General features: G+C 49.4%; 1 pseudogene; it reads left to right on the forward strand.

Moving 5' to 3' along the window:
• Positions 1-9,472: 9,472 nt before the first annotated feature.
• Positions 9,473-11,078, forward strand: LOC123057612 (flavonoid O-methyltransferase-like protein Os11g0303600; annotated as a pseudogene).

Consider the following 11,078-nt stretch of genomic DNA (forward strand, 5'->3'; position numbering starts at 1 on the left):
CTTCAAGCTCCGTGTATACAACACCTTGAATCAACCCCGCGCCACAGTCTTGTCGAAACCACACAAGCCCTCGGGGCCTGCACCACGTGTTTCCACGCCCCAGAGGTCGGTCACCATCAGCATCACGCTCCTATGCCGTCATCACCGATCCGACCACCGTCTTCTGTATCAACCGACTCACGTCGATCCGTCAGACTATCCAAGTCTTGACCCAGCCGAAGTTATCCGACTGCATGACACACTCGAGACTCCCAAATCGTCTTCCGCGGATCTCCATCCATCACATGATAATTCCATTTTAGCTGACATGACTTTCTGCAACGCCTTCAAGCATCTCTATTGCGCCAACAAATCTTTCATCTTTGTCTTCCATAACCCAAGGTTTTCAGTTCCATGAACTTCTCCACCTCAAACCCGGTACCCGTTGACGCCATAGTTCTTTGTACGGCTGACCCTGCGAAAAATTATCCCAGCTTTGCACATGATGCTCAAGTACACAAACAGAACCGAACATGGTATGCTTCCATGTACTAGTTGCAATTCAACCAAGCCTGCACGTGACGTGCTATTGGCTCAATCCCGATGCTAGTGTTGTCTTGCTAAGTCTCTGCTTTCCAATGGATGCACAACGTGATGGTCTTTTTCCCTCCGCTCAAAATGATCTGTTTGTGCCTCTTTCCGTGTCCTACACAAGAACCTGGTCCTCTCTTTTTCTTTTCTAAAACAAATCTCACTACGGCTTCCCGATCAGCCTGGCCACGTCCTTGCGCTTCCACGTATGCCCTCACGCTTCCAGACTGGCCAGCATCGCTAGCCCTCCAGGCTCCAAGCCTGCCGCCCCAGCACGCCATGCCGCACAGGGCTCAGCCAGCCACGCGCTTTTCCAGGCGGCCTCCAAAGCCAAGCCGAGCCATCTGATCTGCTGCTCCCTCGTTCCAGTCGCTGATTTCTAATTCCAATCGATCTCAACTGCTTCGATTAATAGCTTGATCATGCCGAGTACGACCTTTTGACCGCTTCCAACTCGACCATCGTTATTAAACGAATTGGATTTCCTCGCATCAACTCCACGCAAATTCCTCAAGATCAACTCAATCACAGCCTCCGAACAACCTAGCTCTGATACCACTTGTAAGAATAAATCCGAGGCATACCTTCGATCATCCGAGTAACAAGCAATCACACGAGCACGACACCGAGATTTGTTAACGAGGTTCACCGATATGGCTACATCCCTGGGGCATGACTACGGGCGCTCCTCCCCGGGACACCGTCACAATACCACACACGGCCACCCGGGCGCCGGCACACGCCGCCCGCTCCCCCTTGCGCGCCTGTGCTATTATGTTGGCATAGGTTACATCGTGTGTCTACCCCCGCTATATAAGAGAGGCGTAGGATACAAGTGTCCTACTTGGACACGACTCCATATCCTATCTAAGCACAATACAACTACAAGTCCAACTGTAACCTACCTTGTACACAATATTCGACACAATTCTAACAAACTCCACCTTGGCGAATATTCTCCACCACCTTGAATTTGTCAATGCGTCAAACTTCCATGTACATTGGGCTTGAGCTTATCCCATGAGTACTGCTGCTACTCCAAAGACTCCATATGACTCCACCTACAACTTGTAGTCCCTTCTTTTCTTGACCAGAGTCAACACTCGAACGAAATTAAGTTCCACATTACTCTAGTTTGCGCTCCCAACTTCCAGAGTATCAGTCCAACGCCATCACACACTGATCACTGACCTGCGTGAAATTGAACAACTCACATATTGGGTGTCACATATAAGAGTTACCTGAACTCAATATCACCGCTCCTTCCTTGACCGCCTGTCTGAAACTTGAAGGAATTTCACCGTTGCTTGTAGTCATCCCGAGTCAAATTCATAGTTGTCTCACCACATGTATGACCACCAGAGCCCTGGCCCGTCTCCATGTCCCATGCGCGCTGCACGCCTCGCTGCTATTACCGCATCGAGCCTCCGCTGTCTCGGTCGAGTCTCAAGGGTCGCAAAACCACACCACTCAACCCCCACTGCAGAGTACCACCGATCATCACCGACCGATGACGAGTTTCACGCTTCCATCAGACCACTGGACTCCAGTCCGAACTGCATGTCACTCGCTTTTTTCCACTGAATAGGCTTCAACTCTCTGTCGACTTACGCCGTAGCCCCTCAATCCAGCTCCACCTTCAACATGACTCCATGGTGGTTGATCAATCCACCCCGTGCCTCATCGACTTCAAGCTCCGTGTATACAACACCTTGAATCAACCCCGCGCCATAGTCTTGTCGAAACCACACAAGCCCTCGGGGCCTGCACCACGTGTTTCCACGCCCCAGAGGTCGGTCACCATCAGCATCACGCTCCTATGCCGTCATCGCCGATCCCATCACCATCTTCTGTATCAACCGACTCACGTCGATCCGTCATACTATCCAAGTCTTGACCCAGCCGAAGTTATCCGACTGCATGACACACTCGAGACTCCCAAATCGTCTTCCACGAATCTCCATCCATTACATGATAATTCCATCTTAGCTGACATGACTTTCTGCAACGCCTTCAAGCATCTCTATTGCGCCAACAAATCTTTCATCTTTGTCTTCCATAACCCAAGGTTTTCAGTTCCATGAACTTCTCCACCTCAAACCCGGTACCCGTTGACGCCATAGTTCTTTGTATGGCTGACCCTGCGAAAAATAATCCCAGCTTTGCACATGATGCCCAAGTACACAAACAGAACCGAACGTGGTATGCTTCCATGTACTAGTTGCAATTCAACCAGGCCTGCACGTCACGTGCTATTGGCTCAATCCCGATGCTAGTGTTGTCTTGCTAAGTCTCTGCTTTCCAATGGATGCACAACGTGATGGTCTTTTTCCCTCCGCTCAAAACGATCTGTTTGTGCCTCTTTCCGTGTCCAACACGAGAACCTGGTCCTCTCTTTTTCTTTTCCAAAACAAATCTCACTACGGCTTCCCGATCAGCCTGGCCACGTCCTTGCGCTTCCACGTATGCCCTCACACTTCCAGACCGGCCAGCATCGCTAGCCCTCCAGGCTCCAAGCCTGCCGCCCCAGCACGCCATGCCGCACAGGGCTCAGCCAGCCACGCGCTTTTCCAGGCGGCCTCCAAAGCCGAGCCGAGCCATCTGATCTGCTGCTCCCTCGTTCCAGTCGCTGATTTCTAATTCCAATCGATCTCAACTGCTTCGATTAATAGCTTGATCATGCCGAGTATGACCTTTCGACCGCTTCCAACTCGACCATCGTTATTAAACGAATTGGATTTCCTCGCATCAACTACACGCAAATTCCTCAAGATCAACTCAATCACAGCCTCCGAACAACCTAGCTCTGATACCACTTGTTAGAATAAATCCGAGGCATACCTTCGATCATCCGAGTAACAAGCAATCACACGAGCACGACACCGAGATTTGTTAACGAGGTTCACCGATATGGCTACATCCCCGGGGCATGACTACGGGCGCTCCTCCCCGTGACACCGTCACAATACCACACACCGGCCACCCGGGCGCCGGCACACGCCGCCCGCTCCCCCTTGCGCGCATGTGCTATTATGTTGGCATAGGTTAAATCGTGTGTCTACCCCCGCTATATAAGAGAGGCCTAGGATACAAGTGTCCTACTTGGACACGACTCCATATCCTATCTAAGCACAATACAACTACAAGTCCAACTTTAACCTACCTTGTACACAATATTCGACACAATTCTAACAAACTCCACCTTGGCGAATATTCTCCACCACCTTGAATTTGTCAATGCGTCAAACTTCTATGTACATTGGGATTGACCTTATCCCATGAGTACTGCTGCTACTCCAAAGACTCCATATGACTCCACCTGCAACTTGTAGTCCCTTCTTTTCTTGACAAGAGTCAACACTCGAACGAAATTAAGTTCCACATTACTCTAGTTTGCGCTCCCAACTTCCAGAGTATCAGTCCAACGCCATCACACACCGATCACTGACCTGCGTGAAATTGAACAACTCACATATTGGGTGTCACATATAAGAGTTACCTGAACTCAATATCACCGCTCCTTCCTTGACCGCCTGTCTGAAACTTGAAGGAATTTCACCGTTGCTTGTAGTCACCCCGAGTCAAATTCACAGTTGTCTCACCACATGTATGACCACCAGAGCCCTGGCCCGTCTCCATGTCCCATGCGCGCTGCACGCCTCGCTGCTATTACCGCGTCGAGCCTCCGCTGTCTCGGTCGAGTCTCAAGGGTCGCAAAACCACACCACTCAACCCCCACTGCAGAGTACCACCGATCATCACCGACCGATGACGAGTTTCACGCTTCCATCAGACCACTGGACTCCAGTCCGAACTGCATGTCACTCGCTTTTTTCCACTGAATAGGCTTCGACTCTCTGTCGACTTACGCCGTAGCCCCTCAATCCAGCTCCACCTTCAACATGACTCCATGCTGGTTGATCAATCCACCCCGCGCCTCATCGACTTCAAGCTCCATGTATACAACACCTTGAATCAACCCCACGCCATAGTCTTGTCGAAACCACACAAGCCCTCGGGGCCTGCACCACGTGTTTCCACGCCCCAGAGGTCGGTCACCATCAGCATCACGCTCCTATGCCGTCATCGCCGATCCCACCATCGTCTTCTGTATCAAGCGACTCACGTCGATCCGTCAGACTATCCAAGTCTTGACCCAGCCGAAGTTATCCGACTGCATGACACACTTGAGACTCCCAAATCGTCTTCCACGAATCTCCATCCATCACATGATAATTCCATCTTAGCTGACATGACTTTCTGCAACGCCTTCAAGCATCTCTATTGCGCCAACAAATCTTTCATCTTTGTCTGCCATAACCCAAGGTTTTCAGTTCCATGAACTTCTCCACCTCAAACCCGGTACCCGTTGACGCCATAGTTCTTTGTACGGCTGACCCTGCGAAAAATTATCCCAGCTTTGCACATGATGCCCAAGTACACAAACATAACCGAACGTGGTATGCTTCCATGTACTAGTTGCAATTCAACCAGGCCTGCATGTGACGTGCTATTGGCTCAATCTCGATGCTAGTGTTGTCTTGCTAAGTCTCTGCTTTCCAATGGATGCACAACGTGATGGTCTTTTTCCCTCCGCTCAAAACGATCTGTTTGTGCCTCTTTCCGTGTCCTACACGAGAACCTGGTCCTCTCCTTTTCTTTTCCAAAACAAATCTCACTACGGCTTCCCGATCAGCCTGGCCACGTCCTTGCGCTTCCACGTATGCCCTCACGCTTCCAGACCGGCCAGCATCGCTAGCCCTCCAGGCTCCAAGCCTGCCGCCCTAGCACGCCATGCCACACAGGGCTCAGCTAGCCACGCGCTTTTCCAGGCGGCCTCCAAAGCCGAGCCGAGCCATCTGATCTGCTGCTCCCTCGTTCTAGTCGCTGATTTCTAATTCCAATCGATCTCAACTGCTTCGATTAATAGCTTGATCATGCCGAGTACGACCTTTCGACCGCTTCCAACTCGACCATCGTTATTAAACGAATTGGATTTCCTTGCATCAACTCCACACAAATTCCTCAAGATCAACTCAATCACAGCCTCCGAACAACCTAACTCTGATACCACTTGTTAGAATAAATCCGAGGCATACCTTCGATCATCCGAGTAACACGCAATCACACGAGCACGACACCGAGATTTGTTAACGAGGTTCACCGATATGGCTACATCCCCGGGGCATGACTACTGGCGCTCCTCCCCGTGACACCGTCACAATACCACACACCGGCCACCCGGGCGCCGGCACACGCCGCCCGCTCCCCCTTGCGCGCCTGTGCTATTATGTTGGCATAGGTTACATCGTGTGTCTACCCCCGCTATATAAGAGAGGCCTACGATACAAGTGTCCTACTTGGACACGACTCCATATCCTATCTAAGCACAATACAACTACAAGTCCAACTGTAACCTACCTTGTACACAATATTCGACACAATTCTAACAAACTCCACCTTGGCGAATATTCTCCACCACCTTGAATTTGTCAATGCGTCAAACTTCCATGTACATTGGGCTTGAGCTTATCCCATGAGTACTGCTGCTACTCCAAAGACTCCATATGACTCCACCTGCAACTTGTAGTCCCTTCTTTTCTTGACCAGAGTCAACACTCGAACGAAATTAAGTTCCACATTACTCTAGTTTGCGCTCCCAAATTCCAGAGTATCAATTCAACGCCATCACACACTGATCACTGACCTGCGTGAAATTGAACAACTCACATATTGGGTGTCACATATAAGAGTTACCTGAACTCAATATCACCGCTCCTTCCTTGACCGCCTGTCTGAAACCTGAAAGAATTTCACCGTTGCTTGTAGTCATCCCGAGTCAAATTCACAGTTGTCTCATCACATGTATGACCACCAGAGCCCTGGCCCGTCTCCATGTCCCGTGCGCGCTGCACGCCTCGCTGCTATTACCGCGTCGAGCCTCCGCTGTCTCGGTCGAGTCTCAAGGGTCGCAAAACCACACCACTCAACCCCCACTGCAGAGTACCACCGATCATCACCGACCGATGACGAGTTTCACGCTTCCATCAGACCACTGGACTCCAGTCTGAACCGCATGTCACTCGCTTTTTTCCACTGAATAGGCTTCAACTCTCTGTCGACTTACGCCGTAGCCCCTCAATCCAGCTCCACCTTCAACATGACTCCATGGTGGTTGATCAATCCACCCCGCGCCTCATCGACTTCAAGCTCCGTGTATACAACACCTTGAATCAACCCCGCGCCATAGTCTTGTCGAAACCACACAAGCCCTCGGGGCCTGCACCACGTGTTTCCACGCCCCAGAGGTCGGTCACCATCAGCATCACGCTCCTATGCCGTCATCGCCGATCCCACCACCGTCTTCTGTATCAACCGACTCACGTCGATCCGTCAGACTATCCAAGTCTTGACCCAGCCGAAGTTATCCGACTGCATGACACACTCGAGACTCCCAAATCGTCTTCCACGAATCTCCATCCATCACATGATAATTCCATCTTAGCTGACATGACTTTCTGCAACGCCTTCAAGCATCTCTATTGCGCCAACAAATCTTTCATCTTTGTCTTCCATAACCCAAGGTTTTCAGTTCCATGAACTTCTCCACCTCAAACCCGGTACCCGTTGACGCCATAGTTCTTTGTACGGCTGACCCTGCGAAAAATTATCCCAGCTTTGCACATGATGCCCAAGTACACAAACAGAATCGAACGTGGTATGCTTCCATGTACTAGTTGCAATTCAACTAGGCCTGCACGTGACGTGCTATTGGTTCAATCCCGATGCTAGTGTTGTCTTGCTAAGTCTCTGCTTTCCAATGGATGCACAACGTGATGGTCTTTTTCCCTCCGCTCAAAACGATCTGTTTGTGCCTCTTTTCGTGTCCTACACGAGAACCTGGTCCTCTCTTTTTCTTTTCCAAACCAAATCTCACTACGGCCTCCCGATCAGCCTGGCCACGTCCTTGCGCTTCCACGTATGCCCTCACGCTTCCAGACCGGCCAGCATCGCTAGCCCTCCAGGCTCCAAGCCTGCCGCCCCAGCACGCCATGCCGCACAGGGCTCAGCCAGCCACGCGCTTTTCCAGGCGGCCTCCAAAGCCGAGCCGAGCCATCTGATCTGTTGCTCCCTCGTTCTAGTCGCTGATTTCTAATTCCAATCGATCTCAACTGCTTCGATTAATAGCTTGATCATGCCGAGTACGACCTTTCGACCGCTTCCAACTCAACCATCATTATTAAACGAATTGGATTTCCTCGCATCAACTCCACGCAAATTCCTCAAGATCAACTCAATCACAGGCTCCGAACAACCTAGCTCTGATACCACTTGTTAGAATAAATCCGAGGCATACCTTCGATCATCCGAGTAACAAGCAATCACACGAGTATGACACCGAGATTTGTTAACGAGGTTCATCGATATGGCTACATCCCCGGGGCATGACTACGGGCGCTCCTCCCCGTGACACCGTCACAATACCACACACCGGCCACCCGGGCGCCGGCACACGCCGCCGGCTCCCCTTTGCGCGCCTGTGCTATTATGTTGGCATAGGTTACATCGTGTGTCTACCCCCGCTATATAAGAGAGGCCTAGGATACAAGTGTCCTACTTGGACACGACTCAATATCCTATCTAAGCATAATACAACTACAAGTCCAACTGTAATCTACCTTGTATACAATATTCGACACAACTCTAACCCCGATTAATGAAGGGTCCACCAAATTAACAGTCAGATGTTTCTCATTAACGTGGGATTTTCTAGCTATTTCTCTAATTGTGACCCGTATTTTCCTTTTAATATATAATAGATAATACATACCTGAACGAGGATGCTGAGTAATGAATGATTACGAAAAAAAGAAGAGAGAGGGCACTTACAAGTTACAAGGCAGATTTGACCGACCGTAAAACTTGATCCGTAGCAGTGAATGAAAATCTTCTTGCGCACATCGTATAAAAAGACGTGCGTGCATCACGCAGCAATGATATCGTCGTTGTTTATCCGACCAATGCATGTGCTAGCTAATAAAACAACTGACAGATAATAAGAGACCTCGGAACCCCACCTTTGTTGCAGTAATTTTGCCCTCTGTTGCTATTTGCAGGTCGCCGAGGCTGTTCCGTTTATGACGCGCGCTGTGTGATGCCTCTTTATCGTGCATAACTTGCTAGTAGGTAGGTCGATTGGCTTCCACTCAACAGAAGCAGTGCGGCTTGGATTCATAACGAAAAATCTATAAACGCGTTACCATATTTGAGAGCTAATCCTATCCTATATCTCTATTTTGTAAGTTTCCAAGTAGTTGATCCATTTTGAGCACATCCAAACCCTCACGTCAAATATCATCTACTGAAGATGCTCTAAGTAGTTGATCCATTTTGAGCACATGCAAACCCTCCGCTTCATCAACCATATGCAATCACTTACATTCCACTTTCTACCACATGCAAACCTCCACGTCAAATATATGCAAGCCCTCCCCGTCATCTTTTTTTATTTTTATTTTCACCAACAAATTATTCCATCTCGATCCATACTCCATAGACAGAGCATATTGCATTAAAGCTAGTAATTAATGAGCTGTCCTTAAGTAATTATCTGGCTGTATAGTGCAAAGGAATCTTGGTGGTATCATCTGTCCATCAACAAACAGACCGGCCCTTCTCCAGAGCAGTGTGCGTAACAAGCCATGTGAACGCGCATAGCCCTGTCCTGCAACAAACAGCTCCTCGCTCAGCTTTTGAGCAGTGTGGGTAAGAAATGTCGAGGAGCACAGTCCACCTCGAGTTCCACGAGTGAATGATTGAATCAGTGTTAGTTGTTGTAGCAATAGCAAAAATGGATGCTATATAAACCCTCCTAGCTAGGTAAGTAATCAACACACAAACACAACACCAGCCTCATAGCAAGAGATAGAGAAAGCAATGGCTGCCAAGTCTTCACAGACGATGACAATCCCCACCGATGCCGAGCTAATCCAGGCGCAGGCGGACCTTTGGCGCCACTGCCTCAGCTACCTCACACCAATGGCGCTCAGATGCGCCATCCAGCTCGGCATCCCTACCACGATCCACCGCCTCAGCGGTGCCGCGTCGTTGTCTGACCTGGTCACCGCACTGTCCCTCCCGCCATCAAAGGCGTCGTTCCTCAGATGCCTCTTGCGGCTGCTGTCCACGACGGGGGTGCTAGCATCAAACGAGGCTGGGATCTACCGCCTCGTCCCGCTGTCCTACCTTCTCGTGGATGGTATACTCGTTGATGGAGATGCTAGCCAGGCAGCTCTTGTGCTCTGCTTGACCTCGTGGTATCACATGGAGGCGGCTATGGGGTTGGCCGACTGATTCAAAAAGGATATCGCTCAACCCGTGCCGTCGCCGTTCGAGGACGTGCATGGAGCGACACTCTTCGAGGAGAGTATGGCCGTCCTTGACCCTGAGAGTGACAAGTTATTCAATGAAGCTTTAGCTGCCCATGACCATATGGGAATCGGCACAATATTGCGGGAATGCCATGGCTTATTCAATGGCTTGCAGTCGCTGACCGACTGTTGTGGTGGTGATGGAACAACAGCTAGGGCCATTGTTAAGGCCTTCCCTCACATAAAGTGCAACGTTTTGGACCTTCCAAGGGTGATCAATAAAGCTCCAAGCGATGGCCTCGTTAACTATATCGCTGGTGACATGTTCCATTCCATCCCACCTGCTCAAGCTGTAATGCTCAAGGTACAAACTGGTATCTCTCTACCATGTTTCATTTTTTTTCCCTACATATTGTACCGCATAGATATTGCGAACTTGCGTCACTAGTAGGCACATTTTTTTAGGTCTCATTATTATTTAAATGAAACTAACTACAAATGCTTATGCATAATTGCACAGAGTTCATAAGTTGTTTGTCCTTGAAAATACATTGCTTGACTGTAAAGATATCTGTGCATGCCAGCTTGTTCTACACTTCTGGAGCGACAAGGACTGCATCAATATCCTAACTCAATGCAAGAAGGCCATTCCTTCTCGAGAAGTGGGAGGAAAAGTTATTATCATGGACATTGTGGTTGACTCTTCTTCAGGACCGTTATTCGAAACCCAAATGCTGATGGATATGGTAATGATGGTATGTACCAGGGGACGACAACGTGATGAAAATGATTGGAGTGCCATCTTTATGGAGGCAGGGTTTAGCGACTACAAAATTGTCAAGAAGCTTGGAGCTCGAGGTGTCATCGAGGTCTATCCATAAGTTCGTGTTGCAAATGGTGTGATGGTGACCATCTGCTATAAACTGGCGTGGTATAATAAATAAATAAGTGAGGCGTGTGGTGCGTTACTATCTAATGGAAAACACAATGTAATAAAAGTTGGTAGTTGAAACTTTAAGGGCCACCACATGGCACATGTGGTAAGCAATCCAAGCTTATGAAATGTTTGCGGCGTGGTCGCGACGAAACTAGTATGTAATTTTCTTTTTGAGGAGGTATGTGCATGAAAGTTTTATC

The sequence above is a fragment of the Triticum aestivum genome, chromosome 3A (genome assembly GCF_018294505.1).
Source record: "Triticum aestivum cultivar Chinese Spring chromosome 3A, IWGSC CS RefSeq v2.1, whole genome shotgun sequence".
NCBI classification, from domain to species: domain Eukaryota; kingdom Viridiplantae; phylum Streptophyta; class Magnoliopsida; order Poales; family Poaceae; genus Triticum; species Triticum aestivum.